The 22149-nt window shown below is 50.2% G+C and overlaps 1 pseudogene; it reads left to right on the forward strand.

Moving 5' to 3' along the window:
- LOC139254794 (immunoglobulin gamma-1 heavy chain-like) overlaps positions 1–22149 on the forward strand; it is a 105286-nt pseudogene that overhangs the window by 21544 nt on the left and 61593 nt on the right.

Below are 22149 nucleotides of genomic sequence, written 5' to 3' on the forward strand. Positions count from 1 at the left end.
AAGACTCCAGCAGAGCTTTGTCACAAAGGACTGCTGGAAGAGGCAATGGCTGACAAGCGGAGGGTGCATCTACTGACCAGCTGTGGTCCACAGACGTATGCGCTGATGAAAGACCTGCTCGCACCCCAAAAGCCAGCGGACAAGTCCTTCAAAGAGCTCAGCCAACTGATCAGTGAGCACCTCAAGCCGGCAAGTAGCGTACACATGACCCGGCACCGGTTCTACTCTCACCGGCGTCGGGAGGGTCAAAACGCCTCGGACTTCGTGGCGGAACTGCAGTGTTTGGCCAGTCTCTGTAAGTTCTACGATGCCTGCAGCGGGGAGATGTTAAGGGACTCTTTCATCGAGGGCATTAATCATGCCGGCATTTTCAGGAAGCTCATGAAGACTAAGGATTTGACTTTAGAAGGGGCGGAGTTGATAGCTCAGACCTTCATGGCAGGGGAAGAGGAGACCAAGCTAATTTACGCACACAGCCCTGGTTTTAAAGGTGCGTTGAACCAGCGAATCAATGTAATAAAAATGACAGAACCCCACAGGCAGGCAAGGGCAATTCGACACCACCCAGGCAGGCAGGAAAGGGCAATTCGACACCGTCCAGGCAGGCAGGCAAGGGCAATTCGACACCACCCAGGCAAACTGCAAAAATCTGCAGGTTCCAACTTTACACCTGTAGGATTTGTAATGTCACTGGACACTTGGCCAGGATGTGCAAAAAGGCAGTAGCAAGGCTAGTCTGCGAGACAGACGAAACAGACGAGGGGTCTGCAATGCAGGATGAGGCCTGGGGAACAACCATGGATGCTGAAGTTCAGCGGGTTCATGTGGCTGACGTCCACAGCTCATACACCAAAACGCCACCCATGATGATGAAAATCTTACTGAATGGCATCCCGGTGTACATGGAGCTGGATACGGGAGCTAGCCAGTCACTTATGAGTGGCCAACAATTTGAGAGACTATGGCCACACAGAGCTAGCAGGCCCAAACTGGAACGCATTGAGATGCAGCAACGTACATACACCAAAGAGATCATCCCAGTGCTGGGCAGTGCAAACTTGGTGGTAACGCATAATGGACCACAGAACCGGCTGCCACTCTGGATCATCCCAAGAAATGGTCCCGCACTCTGGGGGAGGAGTTGGCTAGCTGAGATGAATTGGAAATGGGGGGATGTGCACGCCATTTCATCTGTGGAGCGAAGTTCATGCTCACAGGTCCTGCAAAAATTCGAGTCACTCTTTCAACCCAGTGTCAGAACGTTCAAGGGCACCAAAGTAGTGATACACATCACTCCGGACGCCAGATCAGTGCACCACAAAGCCAGAGCGGTGCCGTATGTGATGCGTGAGAAAATTGAAAGTGAATTGGACAGGCTGCTCAAAGAGGGCATCATTTCGGCCATTGAATTCAGCGACTGGACAAGTCCCATCGTTCCTGTCCTTAAAGCAGATGGCTCGGTTAGGATTTGTGGTGACTACAAAGCCACCATCAACCGAGTGTCGCTGCAAGACCAATACCCGCTCCCGAGAGCGGAGGACCTTTTTGCCACGCTGGCAGGTGGTAAGCTGTTCACGAAGCTGGACCTCACTTCGGCCGACATGACTCAGGAACAGACTGAAGAATCCAAGCTTCTGACCACCATCACCACACACAAGGGATTATTTGTTTACAATAGGTGCCCATTTGTCATTCGTTCGGCAGCAGCTATCTTTCAGCGAGACATGGAAAGTTTGCTCAAGTCCATCCCTGGAACGATTGTGTTCCAAGACGACATTCTTATAACGGGTCGAGACACCGAGGAACACCTCCACAACCTGGAGGAGGTGCTACGCCGATTGGAACAGGTAGGCCTGTGGCTGAAAAAGGCCAAGTGTGTGTTTTTGACCACAGAGATCGAGTTTTTGGGCAGGAGGGTTGCTGTACACGGGATCCGGCCCACTGAATCAAAAACTGAGGTGATTCGCCGGGCGCCCAGGCCCGGCAACACGTTGGAGTTGCGATCATTCCTAGGACTTTTGAACTATTTCGGGAACTTTCTGCCGAACTGAAGCACATTGTTGGAGCCGTTACACATGTTCCTGCGTAAAGGTTGTGAATGGTTTTGTGGGGACTGTCAAGAACGGGCTTTCAATAAGGCGAGGAACTGCTGTGTTCCAACAAACTGTTGACTTTGTATGACCCCTGTAAAAAACTGGTTTTAACGTGCGATGCGTCATCCTACGGGGTTGGGTGTGTGTTGCAGGGTGACGATGACGGCCAACTCCAACCAGTGGCTTACACCTCCAGGTCACTCTCCCAGGCAGAGCGTGGATACGGCGCGGTCGAGAAGGAAGCACTCGCGTGTGTGTATGGTGTGAAAAAGATGCACCAGTACCTCTTCGGTAGATAGTTCGAGCTAGAGACGGACCACAAGCCGTTAACATCCTTGTTGTCCAACAGCAAGGCTGTCAATGCTAATGCATCAGCTCACATACAGCGATGGGCTCTCACGCTGGCTGCGTATGACTACACCATACGGCACCGGCCAGGCACCGAAAATTGCACTGATGCACTCAGCAGGCTCCCACTGGCCACCACTGAGGGGGCGTCGGAGCAGAGCGCTGAGATGGTCATGGCCGTTGAGGCTTTTGACACTGCGGGCTCCCCCATCACAGCCCACCAGATCAAACTCTGGACCAACAGGACCCCCTCCTATCCATGATAAAGAAATGTGTCCTGACTGGGGATTGGGCGCCCGCACACAGGGCATGCCCCGAGGATGTCAGACCGTTTCAGAGACGGATGGATGAACTCTCCGTCCAAGCCGACTGCCTGTTATGGGGCAGCCAGGTAGTCATGCCCCAGAAAGGAAGGGACAGCGTTCATGAGGGAACTCCACAGCGAGCACCCTGGCATCCATGTTAATGAAGGCCATTGCCCGGTCATACGTGTGGTGGCTGGGGATTGACTCAGACCTGGAACACTGGGTTCACAGGTGCACGCGTGTGCCCAGCTGGGCAATGCCCCCAGGGAGGCCCCACTCAGCCCATGGCCCTGGCCCACCAGGCCATGGTCACGTATTCACATAGACTATGTGGGTCCGTTCATGGGGAAAATGTTCCTGATCGTTGTCGATGCGTACTCGAAGTGGATCGAGTGCATCATATTGAACTCGTGCACGACATCCATCACTGTGGAGAGTCTGCATATGGTTTTCGCGACCCACGGCTTGCTGGACATCCTGGTCAGTGATAATGGCCCGTGTTTCACCAGCCATGAATTCCAGGAGTTTATGTCGGGCAATGGGATCAAACATGTCCGGAGGGCGCCGTTCAAACAGGCTTCCAATGGCCAGGCGGAACGTAAGGTCCAAGTCATAAAGCAGGGCATGCTACGAATCCAAGGTCCCACCCTTCAGTACCGACTATCGCGCCTCCTGCTGGCCTACAGGTCCCGGCCGCACTTGCTCACGGGAGTCCCGCCAGCGGAACTCCTCATGAAACGCACGCTCAAGTCGCAGCTGTCCCTCATTCACCCAGCCCTGGCAGACATTGTTGAGGGCAAGCGCCAGTCCCAAACCGAGCTCCATGATCGAGGTTCAAGGGGGAGGTGTATAGAAATAGATGACCCGGTATTGGTTCTTAACCATGCTTTGGGACCCAAGTGGCTTGAGGGCATCGTAATTGGCAAAGAAGGAAACAGGGTCATGGTGGTCAGACTAAACAATGGGCAGATATGCCGCAAACACTTGGACCAAGTAAAGACAAGGTTCAGTGCAGACACGGAGGAACCGGAAGAAGAGCATGATGAGATAGCACCCACACCACTGCCAGCGTATGAGCAACAAAGACAGCCCTCAGCATGCACAGTCCCTGCGGCCAGCTGGACAGGCCGGAATCACCTCAAGTGACAGACGCGTGCTGAGGCTCAGCCACCAGAGTCACAACTGCGGCGCTCCACGAGAGAGCGCCGACCACCCGATAGACTTAACCTCTGAGACAAAAAGACCTGAGGGGGAGGTGTTGTCATGTATTTCACAATCTTGCAATGACTATAAGTATGTAACTGTAACTCATGCACACTGTACCTGTACCCTTGTAATGCACACCCTGACCACAGGGAGTGAGCTCCTCACCTGGGCTTCCAGGTATAAAAGGGGAGGTCCCACCCAGGATCAGCACTCTTTAGTCCTGGGAATAAAGTGAAGGTCACAGAGTGACCGGGTCTGATATATCCATGCCTCGTGTGAGTTTGTAACAAGGTGCAGAAACACTACAGTTACACCTGCTTCTGGAAACGGAAACCAGAAGCTGAACACTGCCTCCATGGGGTAGTCTGCACCATAAAAAATGAGCAAGTTGGGCATCTCAGAGACTCCCCCTGCAGGATAAACGAACCTTCGGTTCACCCGAGCCCGGAATCAGTGTGCTATGGTCTTCAGCGCATAGGGCCCAACACTGGAAGCTACAGATAAGACCAAAGAGCAATTCTACTCCAGCCTTGAACAATCCCTGTCCTGAGTCCCAACAGGCGACAAGCTGATCCTCCTCAGTGACTTTAATACCAGAGTCGGTAAAGACACAGACCTCTGGGGAGATGTGATCGGCAGAGAGGGGGTCAGGAAACCCACTCCAGCGGTACCCTGCTCCTGACAAAATGCTTAGAACACGCCTTCGTCATAACCAACACTTTGTTCCGTCAGAGAAACAAATACAAGTCTTCATGGCAACACCCTTGTTCCAAGCTCTGGCATCTGCTCAACTACGTCTTCGTCTGAGCGAGGGATCGCAAGGACGTGCACATCACCCACCCCATGCCAGCAGTCGACGACTGCTGGATGGACTACCGTCTAATCCGCTCAGTCATTTCCATCAATGTAGCCCCAAAACAGCCGCAGCAACAGAAACAATGCCGCAGGAAAATCAACGCTGGAGCACTCAAAGATCCTGCTAAGAAAGCTCTATTCAGCCAGTGCCTCACAACCAGCCTGACTACTCCCAGTGACCCAGAGACTCAGAGTGCCCACAGGGCCTGGTCTGCCTCAAGGCCTCCATAATTAGCACCTGTAAAGAGACGCTCGGTCACTCGACCAGGAAACACCAAGACTGGTTCGACGAGAATGGCCAGGAGATCCAGGAGCTACTAAGCTGCAAGCGCAAGGCATTCTTGAACTGGAAACAGCAACACAACTCGAGGGCGAGAAAGCAGCTCTATAGACGTCTTAAGACCGAGGTCCAACAGAAAACCCGTGACCTAAAGAACAGATGGTGGATGGAGAAAGTGCAGGAGATCCAGCAACGAGCCGACAACCACGACGTGCGAGGATTCTTTAGCGTAGTCAAGATCACCTACGGCCCAAGCACCCAAGGTCCTACCCCACTGAGGGCTAAGAACAGAGAGGCAGTCAGTGCCCGCTGGAAGGAGCACTTCGAAGATCTCCTTAACCGAGACTCTGTCTTCGACGTGAGTGTCCTCAATTCCATCCCACAGCATGCTACCCGCCACCATCTCAGCACAAGCCCTGCTCAGTATCTGACTACTGAAGAACAACAAGGCCTCAGGAGCAGAAGGAATCCCCTCCGAAACACTAAAACACTATTATTGCGAAGCCATGATCTCATTTCTCTTATCCCAGGTGATCTCAGAGACACTGTAATCGTGACCATCTTCAAGAAAGGAGACCAGTATGATTGCGGTAATTACAGAGGAGTTTCCCTGCTGTCGGCCACAGGGAAGGTCATCGCAAGAATCCTCCTCAATCGCCTTCTCCCTATCGCTGAAGAGCTCCCCCCAGAGACACAATGCGGATTCTGCCCACTAAGGGACACAACGGACATGATCTTCACCGTGCGGCAGATACAAGAGAAATGCAGGGAGCAGCACCAACCCCTGTACATGGCCTTCTATGACCAAACAAAGGCCTTCGACTCTGTCAATCGTGAGGGATTATGGAGTGTCCTCCTCAACGTCAGCGTTCTCGATCAGGCCAACATCCCCAGCATCGAAGCACTGACCACACTCGACCAGCTCCGCTGAGCAGGCCACATTGTCCGCATGCCCGACACGATACTCCAAAAACAAGTGCTCTACTTGAAACTCCTACACAGCAAGTGAGCCCTAGGTGGACATAGGAAATGCTTTAAGAACACCCTCAAAGCCTCCTTGAAAAAGTACAACATCCCCACCGACACCTGGGAGTCCCTGGCCAAAGACCACCCAAAGTGGAGGAGATGCATCTGGGAGGATGCTGAGTACCTCGAGTCTCGTCGCCGAGAGCATGCGGAAGCCAAGCGCAGGCAGCGGAAGGAGCGTGCGGCAAACCTGCCCCACCCACCCCTTCCTTCAACCACTGTCTATCACAGAAACATAGAAAATAGGTGCAAGAGTAGGCCTTTCGGCCCTTCGAGCCTGCATCACCATTCAATATGATCATGGCTGGTCACGCAACTTCAGTACCCCATTCCTGCTTTCTCTCCATACCCCTTGATCCCTTTAGCTGTAAGGGCCATATCTAAGTCCCTTTTGAATATATCTAATGAACTGACCTCAACAAATTTCTGTGGTAGAGAATTCCACAGGTTCACAATTCTCTGAGTGAAGAAGTTTCTCCTCATCTCGGTCCTAAATGGCTTACCCCTTATCCTTAGATTGTGACCCCTGGTTCTGGACTTCCCCAACATCAGGAACATTCTTCCTGCATCTAACCTGTCCAATCCCGTCAGAATTTTATATGTTTCTATGAGATCCCCTCTCATGCTTCTAAATTCCAGTGAATATAAGCCAAGTCGATCCAATCTTTCTTCATCTGTCAGTCCTGCCATCCTGGGAATCAATCTGGTGAACATTTGCTGAACTCCCTCAATAGCAAGAATGTCCTTCCTCAGATTAGGAGACCAAAACTGTATACAATATTCCAGGTGTGGCCTCACCAAGGCCCTGTACAACTGCGGTAAGACCTCCCTGCCCCTGTACTCAAATCCTCTCGCTATGAAGGCCAACATGCTATTTGCCTTCTTCATCGCCTGCTGTACCTGCATGCCAAACTTCAATGACTGATGTACCATGACACCCAGGTCTCGTTGCATCTCCCATTTTCTGAATCCATCACCATTCAGATAATAATCTGCCTTCCTGTTTTTGCCACCAAAGTGGATAACCTGAATTTATCTACAGCTGTGCCCCACCTGTGACAGAGACTGTCATTCCTGTATTGGACTGTTCAGTCACCTGAGAACTCACTGAGAGTGGACGCAAGCCTTTTGAGGGACTGCCTATGATGATGATGGTGGTGGTAACTGAGTGTCTCACTGGGACCACTTCAGAGAGCAGGTAAGGGGCAAGCAATTGGGGGTGGGACTGGAGTCACCTATAGGCTCGGCTGTGTTCCAGAAGGACCTCAGTGACCAGCTGGGTGTTTACGACCATCCGCCAGCTTCATGGTCACTTTTACTGAGCCCAGAATTTTTTAGCCTCAGATTTTTAAAATGAAATTGCCAAACTCCCATAGAGGGATTTGAACGCGGGAGTTCCTGGGATTATTGAATCCAGGTCTTCAGATCACTGGGCCAGTGACAGAACCACCATCGCCAGCGTGAATCAGAGAGCAGGGTCACTCACTTGTAGCCGAGCCAGTGCAGTTTCAATGTGCAGTGACTGGGGCCAGTGTCAGTGACAGAGGCAGAGGTTATTGTACGGCTGTGTATCACTGTGCCTATACTGGGTGGCACAGTGTGAGAGGTGGGGGCTCCCTCCATTCAAAAACCTGCCACACCAAAGCTGCTTAAATTGGACTCTTCGGGCCATCTCACCAGCCTTTGCTTCATCACCCCTGGATAGAAAGCAGATCCCGATTAAACAGTCTGGCTGTGCAATCAATTTTCTTTAAAGATATAACTTGAAAGGAAGGAGAAAGCAGCGAGTAACAGATGTGGGACCAAGAACACGGGAAGCTCCCTGTGGATTATAGCTCCATTTTACAAAGTCCTGGAAGCCCAGGTTTGACAGCTGCTGTGTGTGGAACACGGAGACAGACTGAGGGACCATAAAGCCAGCGGCAGGTTGGTGGGACATTGTGTTTGGGGCTGGATCTTGTGGCGGCGGTGTTTGAGCTGGGGTGAAGCACTGTGCTGGGTATACGGCCCACAGCAGTACAGAGCTTGACAAAAACTCCCCGCCACAAATAAGCGGCTGATTCACAGCCCGTGCCCACAGGTTCCGCATTGCTGCCTCTCACACTCACATGGACCATCGCCCACTCGGACTGTGGGAGGGAAATGTGGATTTGTGGGGAATAAAAGGTGATAAGGAGCGAGTGTGTTTGTCGGCGATGTGCAGGAGCCGCTAGCCGCTGACAGGGAAAGTGCAAAACCAGCTGAGTGATGAATACCCGGAGCAGGTTTAGGATGGACTGTCAGATCCAAATACAGGCGGCTGCTGCTCCCAGGATAAAAGCAGCTTTTTATTTTCACCACACCCTGAGATTGTGAGATATTTGTGCGGGTGAAGTTCCTACATTGCTGGGACCAGGAGACGGAGCACTGTGACTATCTTGACTACTGGGGCACAGGAACCTCGCTGACAGTGACTTCGGGTAAGACAAACTTCTCATTCCTTCCTGATCTGATTGATTTTCTTAATTTGCGTTATTTAGCGAATTCGGTAATACACGAATGTGTGAAATCGGTGAGATATTCAGAATAATTACGCGACTCTATCCGAGACTGACTCCATTCTTTCGAGTTAAGAATACACCCAGTAATTGTGGCTGACATCTGCTAACTGGATGGAGTGTTCAGGGTTAAGATTTAAGCCCACAGAATTGATTCTCGGAATCTAATAAATGAGGAGGCTATTGGGTTTACAGGATGTGTTCAGTCTGAGCTGCGGGATCCACATTCTAGTTTTGGGACACTTGCTCTGTGGGTGGAGATTTGATCATTTGGACGGTAGGACATTGCAGGCGCTTTAGGGGTTTGTTATAATCCGAGTTAAAACACATTATCCAATTGTGTCGGGATTTAACAGTTGGAGTCACAGACTGTTGTTTAAGGTTACAGTTAAAATCGTTGAAGGAACAGCTTTTAGATGTAAAACAGAATAAGTTCCAGGTTCCACTGGATATTTCAGTGCTGATGGAGGGCAAATAGTTTGCACAGAATGAGAAACAGGGACTTGTGTTTATCAAACATGTCTCACACCAACAAGCGTTCAGCATTAACCAGCGAGCTGCCGGACCGATAGCAAACGGCTGCATGTGTAATAAGGTTGTGTCCTGTTGATACTGTATTGTGGAGCAGTTCAGGGAAGGTTCACTCGGTTAATTCCTGAGATGAAGGGGTTGTCTAATGAAGAAAGGTTGAGCAGATTGGACCTATATATTGGAGTTCAGAAGAATGAGAGGTGATCTTATTGAAACATATAAGGTTCTGAGGAGGCTCGACAAGGTGGATGCAGAGAGGATGTTTCCCCGTGTGGGGGAATTTAGAACTGGGGGCATAGTTTCAGAATAAGGGGCCGCCCATTTAAAACAGATGAGGAGGAATTTCTTCTCTGAGGGTCATGAATCTGGAATTCTCTGCCCCAGAAAGCTGTGGAGGTTGGGTAACTGAATATATTTAAGGTGGAGGAAGATAGATTTTTAAGCAATAAGAGAATAAAGGGTTATGGGAAGCGGGCAGGGAAATGGAGCTGAGTCCATTGATCTTATTGAACGGCGGAGCAGGCTCGAGGGGCCGTATGGCTGACTCCTGCTCCTATTTCTTATGTTCTTATGTTCTTATTGTGCCTGGACAGTAGCCGTTTAACTATCTGCGCGGTGCATGCTCCCAATTTAGTGTTTAATTCACCTCTCGTCTCTGAAACCTCAGCTTGAACTGAACCAATTCAAGGGTTTTGAGAACTAGAAGGATTTCTGTGCAGTCAAAATCGTTTCTTGGCAATAACAGCAATGGATCTGTTAATTGGCAGTCTGTTGGTCTCAGATTTTTCTGTTCAGTTTGAATGATGTTCACAATTATTGGGTTAAAACATTGGAGGAGGGAATTTCACACACATGTATTAACTCATTGATGACTAAATATGGCAGAGTGCCAGTGTAATGGATGGAGTAAGATCTCCTCTTGCAGTGTGAGTGGAACAAGGTTTATCACTCGGGCGGTTCTGACCCGCTCCTTTTAATGGAGGCAGTATCTCAAATTAAGGCAAGGCGTGTGGGAAATGAGATGGTCTTATATAATTTATATTAACGGTTTAGACTTTGGAATCAAAAGCACAATTTCTAAATTGGCGGCTGACACCAAACTTGGCGATCGTCAATACTGAGGAGGCCTGCAACAACTTACAGGAGGACATTAATAAACTTACAGAATGGGCAAACTGGCAAATTAAGTTCACCGAGCACGTATTACATTTTGTTAGGGAGAAAGAAAGACTTGCATTTATATAGCGCCTTTCACGGCCACCAGACTTCTCAAAGCATTTTACAGCCAATGAAGTACTTTTGAAGTGTAGTCACTGTTGTAATGTGGGAAACATGGCAGCCAATTTGTGCACAGCAAGCTCCCACACACAGCAACATGATAATGTCCAGATAATCTGTTTTTGTTATGTTGATTAAGGGATAGGGAGGTCACTTATTACTCGGAGGGTATGAGTCTAGGTAGGGTAGAGGAACAAAGGGATCTTGGAACAAAACATTAAAAGTTGTGATGTAGGTTAGCCAGGCAAGCACTCGGGTGTATTTCTAGAGGTATCGAATTGAAGAATAGGGAAGTTATGCTAAACCTGTATCGAGCTTTGGTTAGACCACACTTGGAGTCCTGCGTAACGTTCTGGTCACCATATTAGAGAAAGGAGACAGATTTACAGGGATGATACCAGAAATGCGAGGTATACATATCGGGAAAGGATGAACAGGCTGGGTCTCTTTTCTCTTGGAAAAAGAAGGCTGAGGGGTGACCTAATAGAGGTCTTTACAATTATGGAATGTTTTGATAGGGTGGATACAGAGAAGGTGTTTCCACTTGTGGGGAAGAGCATAACTAGAGGTCATCAATATAAGGTAGTCACCAAGAAATCCAATGGGGAATTCAGGAGAAACTCCTTTACCCAGAGAGTGATGAGAATGTGGAACTCGCTGCCACAGGGAGTGATTGAAGTGAATAGTATCGATGTATTTAAGGGGAGGCTGGACAAGCCAATGGGGGAGAAGGGTATGGAGGGTTATGCTGATAGAGTTAGATGAGGAAAGACGGGAGGAGGCTCGAGTGGGGCATAAACAGCAGCATGGCCTGGTTGGGCCGAATGGCCTGTTTCTGTGCCGTATATCCGTTGTTAATCCGATGATCTGTTTGAGATGCAGCTTTATGGCCCGTTCGCGGTAAAGGGAGCTTCAATGGCCCTCCCTAACCCTGTCGGGGCAGAGCACAAAGTAGACTTTCATTACACCTGGTGTATCTATCTGGACTGGATTCTAACACACACTGTGTGGAACTGTTATTACACCTGGTGTATCTATCTGGACTGGATTCTAACATGCACTGTACAGTGTGGTACTGTCATTAAACCTGGTGTATCTATCTGGACTGGATTCTAACACACACTGTGTGGAACTGTTCTTACACCTGGTGTATCTATCTGGACTGGATTCTAACACGCACTGTGTGGTGTGGAACAACACACCTCACTGAGCACAAACACTTGGTCCAGTTAAACTAACTGCTTTGAAAACCCCTCGGCCTGTGCACTTCCAACACACATCCTTCTTTGCCAGAAAGGCTTTGAAAACTGGACAGCCAAACGTATCTTGTGCCCGGATGCTTTCGATGTTTTTTTGTGGTGTTTATTGTCTGAATTTTCTGACTGGGGATTGGCTACCCCTTCCTTTCCTCACTCTCTCCTTCGCCTCGTTTATTGCCTCCTTTCATCCTCACCTTTCCTCCTTTGATTCTTTTCTTTGTTTTTGTTCTTTCTTTCTCCCCTCTTTATTTCTTGCCCTCTCTTGCTGTTCCCCTATCCTCCTTTGTCTCTGTCTCTCTCCCCTCTGTTTCCTATAAGTTAATAGAACAGTCCTCCAACCTATCAATCGGGGTGAAGATTGAATGAACAGTTCTGCAAAGATGTTGAACTCATCAGTTGAGCCCGAGCTTGTGTTCTGGACTCGGTTAACAGAAAGGTAGAGTAGGAGGTCGCTAATGTACTGTAATCATATCATAGAATCATAGAAATTTACAGCATGCAAGGAGGCCATTCAGCCCATCGTGTCCGTGCCGGCTGACCAAGAGGCTACCCAGCTTAATCCCACTTTCCAGCTCTTGATCCGTAGCCCTGTAGGTTACGGCACATCCAAGTACTTTTTAAATGTGGTGAGGGTTTCTGCCTCTACCACCCTTTCAGGCAGTGAGTTCCAGACCCCCACCACCCCTCTAGACCTCCTACCTGGATGAACGGCCTCCTCCTGTTTATCATTCCACAAAGATGCAATTGCCTTTGGGTGGTATAGTAAATCGGGTGTGCTCCCTGGTTGTTGACCCCTCTGCTAAGGGAACAGATCCTTACTATCCACCCTATCCAGGCCCCTCATAATTTTATACACCTCAATCAGGTCTCCCCTCAGCCACCTCTGTTCCAAAGAAAACAACCCCAGCCTATCCAATCTTTCCTCATAGACAAAATTCTCCAACCCAGGCAAGATCCTCATATATTGAATGGTGGTGCAGGCTCGAAGAGCCGAATGGCCGACAACTGCACCTATTTTCTATGTATCTATTATCTATGTAAATCTCCTCTGTACCCTCTCCAGTGCATTCACATCTTTCCTGTAATGTGGTGACCAGAACTGCAGGCAGTACTCCAGCTGTGGCCTAACTAGTGTTTTATACAGTTCAAGCATAACCCCCTGCTCTTATATTATATGCCTCGGCCAATAAAGGCAAGCACTCCGTATGCCTTCTTAACCACCTAATCTACCTGGCCTGCTACCTTCAGGGATCTGTGGACCTGCACTCCCAGGTCCCTTTGTTCCTCTACACTTCTCAGTGTCCTATCATTTATTGTGTATTCCTTTCCTTGTTAGACCTCCCCAAATGCATTACCTCACATTTCATAAGAACATAAGAACATATCAGGAACAGGAGTAGGCCATCTAGCCCCTCGAGCCTGCTCCGCCATTCAGCAAGATCATGGCTGATCTGGCCGTGGACTCAGCTCCACTTACCCACCCGCTCCCCGTAACCCTTACTCCCTTATTGGTTAAAAATCTATCTATCTGTGACTTGAATACATTTAATGAGCTCGCCTCAACTGCTTCCTTGAGCAGAGAATTCCACAGAGTCTGGGAGAAGAAATTCCTTCTCAACTCTGTTTTAAATTGGCCCCCCCGTATTTTGAGGCTGTGCCCCCTAGTTCTAGTCTCCCCGACCAGTGGAAACAACCTCTCTGCCTCTATCTTGACTATCCCTTTCATGATTTTAAATGTTTCTATAAGATCACCCCTCATCCTTCTGAACTCCAACGAGTAAAGACCCAGTCTACTCAATCTATCATCATAAGGTAACCCCCTCATCTCCGGAATCAGCCGAGTGAATCGTCTCTGTACCCCCTCCAAAGCTAGTATATCCTTCCTTAAGTAAGGTGACCAAAACTGCACGCAGTACTCCAGGTGCGGCCTCACCAATACCCTATACAGTTGCAGCAGGACCTCCCTGCTTTTGTACTCCATCCCTCTCGCAATGAAGGCCAACATTCCATTCGCCTTCCTGATTACCTGCTGCACCTGCAAACTAACTTTTTGGGATTCATGAATCGACAGCACACTCTGAGCACTGCATCTCGTGACTGGGTGTGGTCCGTGCCTGGATGGGCCAGCCAATCAGTGCTGAAAATGTATCAGTGCGGGGATGACGCGATCCATAAAAACTGGTGGCGCTCGCGAGTACGATAGATTGTAGCCCGGGAGCGGCAGGGAGCGAAGAAGAAAGGATGAAGATCTACTGTGTACTTTCTTTGTGCCTGGTTGGAGTCTTTGCAGCCCCAAGATTAGATCCTGAATTGGATGAACCCTGGCTGCAGTGGAAGGGTTGGCATCACAAGAGCTATGAGCAGAAAGAGGAAGGTTGGAGGCGAATGGTATGGGAAAAGAATCTTAGAGAAAATTCATGCACAAGGACCCCCAGGTCCCTCTGCACCGCAGCATGTTGTAATTTCTCCCCATTCAAATAATATTCCCTTTTACTGTTTTTTTTTCCAAGGTGGATGACTTCACATTTTCCGACATTGTATTCCATCTGCCAAACCTTAGCCCATTTGCTTAACCTATCCAAATCTCTTTGCAGCCTCTCTGTGTCCTCTACACAACCCGCTTTCCCACTAATCTTAGTGTCATTCTCAAATTTTGTTGCACTACACTGTCCCCTCTTCCAGGTCATCTATGTATATTGTAAACAGTTGTGGTCCCAGCACCGATCCCTGTGGCACACCACTAACCACTGATTTCCAACCTGAAAAGGACCCATTTATCCCGACTGTCTACTTTCTGTTAGCCAGCCAATTCTCGATCCATGCTATTACATTTCCTGACTCCGCGTACCTTTATCTTCTGCAGTAACCTTTTGTGTGGCACCTTATCGAATGCCTTTTGGAAATCTAAATACACCACATCCATCGGTACACCTCTATCTATCATGCTCATTATATCCTCAAAGAATTCCAGTAAATTAGTTAAACATGATTTCCCCTTCATGAATCCATGCTGCATCTGCTTGATTGCACTATTCCTATCTAGATGTCCCGCTATTTCTTCTTTAATGATAGTTTCAAGCATTTTCCCCACTACAGATGTTAAACTAACCGACCTATAGTTAGTTACCTGCCTTTTGTCTGCCCCCTTTTTTAAACAGAGGCGTTACATTAGCTGCTTTCCAATCCGCTGGTACCTCCCCAGAGTCCAGAGAATTTTGGTAGATTATAACGAATGCATCTGCTATAACTTCCGCCATCTCTTTTAATACCCTGGGATGCATTTCATCAGGACCAGGGGACTTGTCTACCTTGAGATCCAGCACTACCCCCCTAGTGATAGTGATTATCTCAAGGTCCTCCCGTCCCACATTCCCGTGACCAGCAATTTCCGGCATGGTTTTTGTGTCTTCCACTGTGAAGACCGAAGCAAAATAATTGTTTAAGGTCTCAGCCATTTCCATATTTCCCATTATTAAATCCCCCTTCTCATCTTCTAAAGGACCAACATTTACTTTAGTCACTCTTTTCCGTTTTATATATCGGTAAAAGCTTTGATTTGTATTTCATTTGCCACAGTTCTGCCCACCTGACCAGTACATTGATATCTTCCTGCAGTCCACAGCTTTCTTCTTCATTATCAACCACACGGCCAATTTTAGTATCAAACTTCTTAATCATACCCCCAACATTTAAGTCTCGATCATTGATACATACCAGAAAAAGCAAGGGACCCAGTACTGAGCCCTGCGGAACCCCACTGGAAACATCCTTCCAGTCACAAAAACACCCATCAACCTCATACGGTAATGTAGTGTATGAGGCCCATCCGGTATAATGAACAGCCTCAGTCAGCATTGCACGGATATTAAAAATATCTCGGGATTGTTGGAATTAAGGACACTTCAGTTTGTTTTCCTTGGGGAAGAAGCAGTTTTTAAAATTCAAAAGGGAGTTAGATGTGGCCCTTACGGCTAAAGGGACCAAGGGGTATGGAGAGAAAGCAGGAAAGGGGTACTGAGGGAATGATCAGCCATGATCTTATTGAATGGTGGTGCAGGCTCGAAGGGCTGAATGGCCTACTCCTGCACCTATTTTCTATGTTTCTATGAATTGAGAAAGCAGGTGAAGGGTATAAGGGAGCAACAGGCCAGTCAGCCTGACTTCAGTGGGGAAACTTTTGGAGACAATATTGGGGTAAATAAGGAAAGGTTTTACACAGCGAGTTGTTATGATCTGGAACGCAATGTGTGAAAGGGCGGTGGGAGCAGGTTCCACAGTATCTTTTAAATGAGAATTGGATAAATACTTCATGTGAAAACCTTTTACAAGGTTATGGTGAACAAGCAGGGGACTGGGATTAATTCGTGAGCTCGACCAGGCGTGGCTGGCTGACCGGTCTCCTCCTGTGTCTCATTCCACAAAGCTGTAATTGCCTTTGGGTGGTATAGTAAATCGGTTCATGGCAAATCAGCAGCTGGTATCACACTCCGTCTGAGTTAGCATTCCATTGACATCAGTGTAAAGTAAGGCTCCCTCTACATGGCCCACCAAACACACCCAGGGCAGGTACAGGGGGTTAGATACAGAGTAAAGCTCCCTCTACATGGCCCATCAAACACACCCAGGGCAGGTACAGCACGAGGTTAGATACAGAGTAAAGCTCCCTCTACATGGCCCACCAAACATTCCCAGGGCAGGTACAGGGCCTGATGGACTGCATCCCAGAGTACTTAAGGAGGTGGCCTTGGAAATAGCGGATGCATTGACAGTCATTTTCCAACATTCCATTGACTCTGGATCAGTTCCTATCGAGTGGAGGGTAGCCAATGTAACCCCACTTTTTAAAAAAGGAGGGAGAGAGAAAACAGCGAATTATAGACCGGTCAGCCTGACCTCCGTAGTGGGTAAAATGATGGAATCAATTATTAAGGATGTCATAGCAGCGCATTTGGAAAATGGTGACATGATAGGTCCAAGTCAGCATGGATTTGTGAAAGGGAAATCATGCTTGACAAATATTCTGGAATTTTTGAGGATGTTTCCAGTAGAGTGGACAAGGGAGAACCAGTTGATGTGGTATATTTGGACTTTCAGAAGGCTTTCGACAAGGTCCCACACAAGAGATTAATGTGCAAAGTTAAAGCACATGGGATTGGGGGTAGTGTGCTGACGTGGATTGAGAACTAGTTGTCAGACAGGAAGCAAAGAGTAGGAGTAAATGGGTATTTTTCAGAATGGCAGGCAGTGACTAGTGGGGTGCCGCAAGGTTCTGTGCTGGGGCCCCAGCTGTTTACATTGTACATTAATGATTTAGATGAGGGGATTAAATGCAGTATCTCCAAATTTGCGGATGACACTAAGTTGGGTGGCAGTGTGAGCTGCGAGGAGGATGCTATTAGGCTGCAGAGTGACTTGGATAGGTTAGGTGAGTGGGCAAATGCATGGCAGATGAAGTATAATGTGGATAAATGTGAGGTTATCCACTTTGGTGGTAAAAACAGAGAGATAGACTATGATCTGAATGGTGACAGATTAGGAAAAGGGAAGATGCAACGAGACCTGGGTGTCATGGTACATCAGTCATTGAAGGTTGGCATGCAGGTACAGCAGGCGGTTAAGAAAGCAAATGGCATGTTGGCCTTCATAGCGAGGGGATTTGAGTACAGGGGCAGGGAGGTGTTGCTACAGTTGTACAGGGCCTTGGTGAAGCCACACCTGGAGTATTGTGTACAGTTTTGGTCTTCTAACTTGAGGAAGGACATTCTTGCTATTGAGGGAGTGCAGCGAAGATTCACCAGACTGATTCCCGGGATGGTGGGACTGACCTATCAAGAAAGACTGGATCAACTGGGCTTGTATTCACTGGATTTCAGAAGAATGAGAGGGGACCTCATGGAAACGTTTAAAATTCTGACGGGTTTAGACAGGTTAGATGCAGGAAGAATGTTCCCAATGTTGGGGAAGTCCAGAACCAGGGGTCACAGTCTAAGGATAAGGGGGAAGCCATTTAGGACCGAGATGAGGAGAAACTTCTTCACCCAGAGAGTGGTGAACCTGTGGAATTCTCTGCCACTGAAAGTTGCTGAGGCCATTCACTAAATATATTCAAAAAGGAGTTAGATGAAGTCCTTACTACTCGTGGGATCAAGGGGTATGGCGAGAAAGCAGGAAGGGGGTACTGAAATTTCATGTTCAGCCATGAACTCATTGAATGGCGGTGCAGGCTAGAAGGGCTGAATGGCCTGCTCCTGCACCTATTTTCTATGTTTCTATACAGAGTAAAGCTACCTCTACATGGCCCATCAAACACTCCCAGGGCAGGTACAGCATGGGGTTAGATACAGAGTAAAGCTTCCTCTACACTGTCATATCAAACACACCCAGGGCAGGTACAGGGGGTTCGATACAGAGTAAAACTCCCTCTATACTGTCCCATCAAACACTCCCAGGGCAGGTACAGCACGGGGTTAGATACAAAGTAAAGCTCCCTCTACACTATCCCATCAAACACTCCCAGGGCAGGTACAGCACGGGGTTAGATACAGAGTAAAACTCCCTTTACATGACCAATCAAACACTCCCAGGGCAGGTACAGGGGGTTAGATACAGAGTAAAGCTCCCTCTACACTGTCCCACTAAACACTCCCAGGACAGGTACTTCGGAATACCTGTTCTTTAGGTATGAAAGCAAACTGCAGCAGTTTAGTTTCATATAAAAAGTGCAAAACAAATCAACAAGAAGGTGGGAACGCTCTGGGACCCTCATTGTGGGAGACGGCAGAGCAGTTATTGTCCCATGACAGAAACTCATGATTTGCCGTTCTTCAATATTCTGTGAGGCTCAGGGAATGAATACGTTTTTGCTTCAGTGTGAAGTCAGTGACCAGTCCGGTTAGATTCTGAACAAATCACTTTATATTTCCCATGTGTTCTCGAGCTTGACTGTTCCAGTGAAGGACTCGATCTTAGTGCTGTGTCAATTCCATGTCATCATTTATCCCCTAACTGGGTTAGATTTCACAGGTTCCAGTGTCAGCCGTGGCTCAGTGGGCAGCTCACTCGCCTCGGAGTCAGGAGGTTGTGGGTTCAAATCCCACTCCAGGGACTTGAATATTTAAATCCAGGCAGACACTCCAGTGCAGTACTGAGGGAGTGCTGCACTGTCAGAGGGGCAGTACTGAGGGAGTGCTGCACTGTTGGAGGGGCAGCACTGAGGGAGTGCTGCACTGTCAGAGGAGCAGTTCTGAGGGAGTGCTGCACTGTCGGAGCGCCGCACTGTCGGAGGGGCAGTACTGAGGGAGTGCTGCACTGTCGGAGCGCCGCACTGTCGGAGGGGCAGTACTGAGGGAGTGCTGCACTGTCGGAGGGGCAGTATTGAGGGAGTGCCGCACTGTGGGAGGGGCAGTACTGAGGGAGTGCTGCACTGTCGGAGGGGCAGTACTGAGGGAGTGCTGCACTGTCGGAGGGGCAGTACTGAGGGTGTGCTGCACTGTGGGAGGGGCAGTACTGAGGGAGTGCTGCACTGTCTGAGGGGCAGTACTGAGGGAGTGCTGCACTGTCAGAGGGGCAGTACTGAGGGAGTGCTGCACTGTCGGAGGGGCAGTACTGAGGGAACGCCGCACTGTCGGAGGGTCAGTACTGAGGGAGCGCCGCACTGTCGGAGGGGCAGTACTGAGGGAGTGCTGCACTGTCGGAGGGGCAGTGCTGAGGGAGCGCCGCACTGTCGGAGGGGCAGTACTGAGGGACTGCTGCACTGTCGGAGGGGCAGTACTGAGGGAGCGCTGAGCGATGAGATGTTAAACCGAGGCCCCGCCTGCTTTCTCATTTGGATGTAAAAGATCCAATGGCTCTATTTCGAAGAAGAGCAGGTGGGGCTATCCCCGGTGTCCTAGGCCAATATTGATTCCTTCATTACAAGAGTGACTACACTTCATAAAGTACTTCATTGGCTGTAAAGCACTTTGAGACGTCCGGTGGTTGTGAAAGGTGTTGTATAAATGCAAGTATTTCTTTTTTTTAACCAAGCTTGATCGTCTTGCATTAGAAACAGTTGTGAAAGGAAGAACTTGCATTTATATAGCGCCTTTGATGATCTCAGGATGTCCCTGAGCGCTTTACAGCCGCTGAAGTACTTTTGAAGTGTAACATAATGATAGCGAGTTTGTGCACAGCAAGCTCCCACACAAAACAAGCTGGTAATGACCAGATCATCTGTTTTTGTGATCTTCAGGGATAAGTATTGGCCCAGGACCTCTGGGAATCAGTTTAACCATTCACCTGAAAGAATGCACCTCCAACAGTGCGGCGCTCCCTCAGTACTGCCCCTCCGACAGTGCAGCACTCCCTCAGTACTGCCCCTCCGACAGTGCGGCGCTCCCTCAGTACTGCCCCTCCAACAGTGCGGCACTCCCCCAGTACTGTCCCTCCGACAGCGCGGCACTCCCTCAGTACTGCCCCTCCGACAGTGCAGCACTCCCTCAGTACTGTCCCTCCGACAGTGCAGCACTCCCTCAAGTACTGCCCCTCCGACAGTGTGGCACTCCCTCAGTACTGCCCCTCCGACAGTGCAGCACTCCCCCAGTACTGTCCCTCCGACAGTGCGGCGCTCCCTCAGTACTGCCCCTCCGACAGTGCAGCACTCCCTCAGTACCGCCCCTCCGACAGTGCAGCACTCCCTCAGTACTGCCCCTCCGACAGTGCGGCACTCCCTCAGTACCGCCCCTCCGACAGTGCAGCACTCCCTCAGTACTGCCCCTCCGACAGTGCGGCGCTCACTCAGTACTGCCCCTCCAACAGTGCGGCACTCCCTCAGTACTGCCCCTCCGACAGTGCGGCACTCCCTCAGTACTGCCCCTCCGACAGTGCGGCACTCCCTCAGTACCGCCCCTCCGACAGTGCAGCACTCCCTCAGTACTGCCCCTCCGACAGTGCGGCACTCCCTCAGTACCGCCCCTCCGACAGTGCAGCACTCCCTCAGTACTGCCCCTCCGACAGTGCGGCGCTCACTCAGTACTGCCCCTCCAACAGTGCGGCACTCCCTCAGTACTGCCCCTCCGACAGTGCGGCACTCCCTCAGTACTGCCCCTCCGACAGTGCGGCACTCCCTCAGTACCGCCCCTCCGACAGTGCGGCGCTCCCTCAGTACTGCCCCTCCGACAGTGCAGCACTCCCTCAGCACTGCACTGGGAGTGTCGGCCTAGATTTATGTGCTCAAGTCTCCGGAGCGGGACTTGAACCCACGCCCACGTGAGTCCGAGGCGAGAGTGCTGCCCACTGAGCCACTGCCAATGGGCGGCTATTGTCCATCTGTCCCCAAAGACAACATTATACTGGCATTGGAGGCAGTTCAGAGAAGTTCACCAGGTTGATTCCTGAGATGAAGGGGTTGACTTATGAGGAAAGGCTGAGTAAGTTGGAGTTTAGAAGACAGAGAGGTGACCTTATTGAAACATATAAGATTCTGAGGGGGCTCGACAAGGTAGACACAGAGAGGATATTTCCCCTCGTGGGGGAATCTACAACTAGGGGAATAGTTTCAGAGTAAGGGGTCGCCCATTTAAAACTGAGATGAGAAGGACCCCCACCGACCCCGCTCTGACCCCCACCGACCTGCTCTGACCCCCACCGACCCCGCTCTGACCCCCACCGACCCCGCTCTGACCCCCACCGACCCGCTCTGACCCCCACCGACCCTGTTCTGACCCCCACCGACCCCGCTCTGACCCCCACCGACCCCACTCTGACCCCCACCGACCTCGCTCTGACCCCCACCGACCCCGCTCTGACCCCCACCGACCCCGCTCTGACCCCCTCCGACCCCGCTCTGACCCCCACCGACCCGCTCTGACCCCCACCGACCCTGCTCTCACCTCCACCGACCCCGCTCTGACCCCCACCGACTTTGCTCTGACCTCCACCGACCCCGCTCTGACCTCCACCGACCCCGCTCTGACCTCCACCGACCCCGCTCTGACCCACACTGACCCCCACCCACCCCGCTCTGACCCCCAACCACCCCGCTCTGACCTCCACCGACCCCGCTCTGACCTCCACCGACCCCGCTCTGACCCCCACCCACCCCGCTCTGACCCGCTCTGACCCCCACCCACCCCGCTCTGACCCCCACTGACCCCCCAGTCCCAGGGTGGAAGATGACCGACTGATATCACCGTGCCGCCCGCTCTGGAAACGTTCAGCAGCTCTGGCCGCGGCTGGGGTCAGAGAAACGTTTCCGGTCCGTGACCTTTCATCACAACTTTGTTTTCAAATTCAGATTTCCAGGTTTTTATTTTGTTTTCCTGTTTTTAAAAAAGACTCGCCTTTGTATAGCGCCCTTCACAGTCGCAGGGTGTTCCCGGGGGGGTGTCCCCGGGGGGCTTCACAGTCGCAGGGTGTCCCAGGGGGGTGTCCCCGGGGGGTGTCCCCGGGGGG

The sequence above is a fragment of the Pristiophorus japonicus genome, unplaced genomic scaffold (genome assembly GCF_044704955.1).
Source record: "Pristiophorus japonicus isolate sPriJap1 unplaced genomic scaffold, sPriJap1.hap1 HAP1_SCAFFOLD_577, whole genome shotgun sequence".
Classification (NCBI taxonomy): domain Eukaryota; kingdom Metazoa; phylum Chordata; class Chondrichthyes; family Pristiophoridae; genus Pristiophorus; species Pristiophorus japonicus.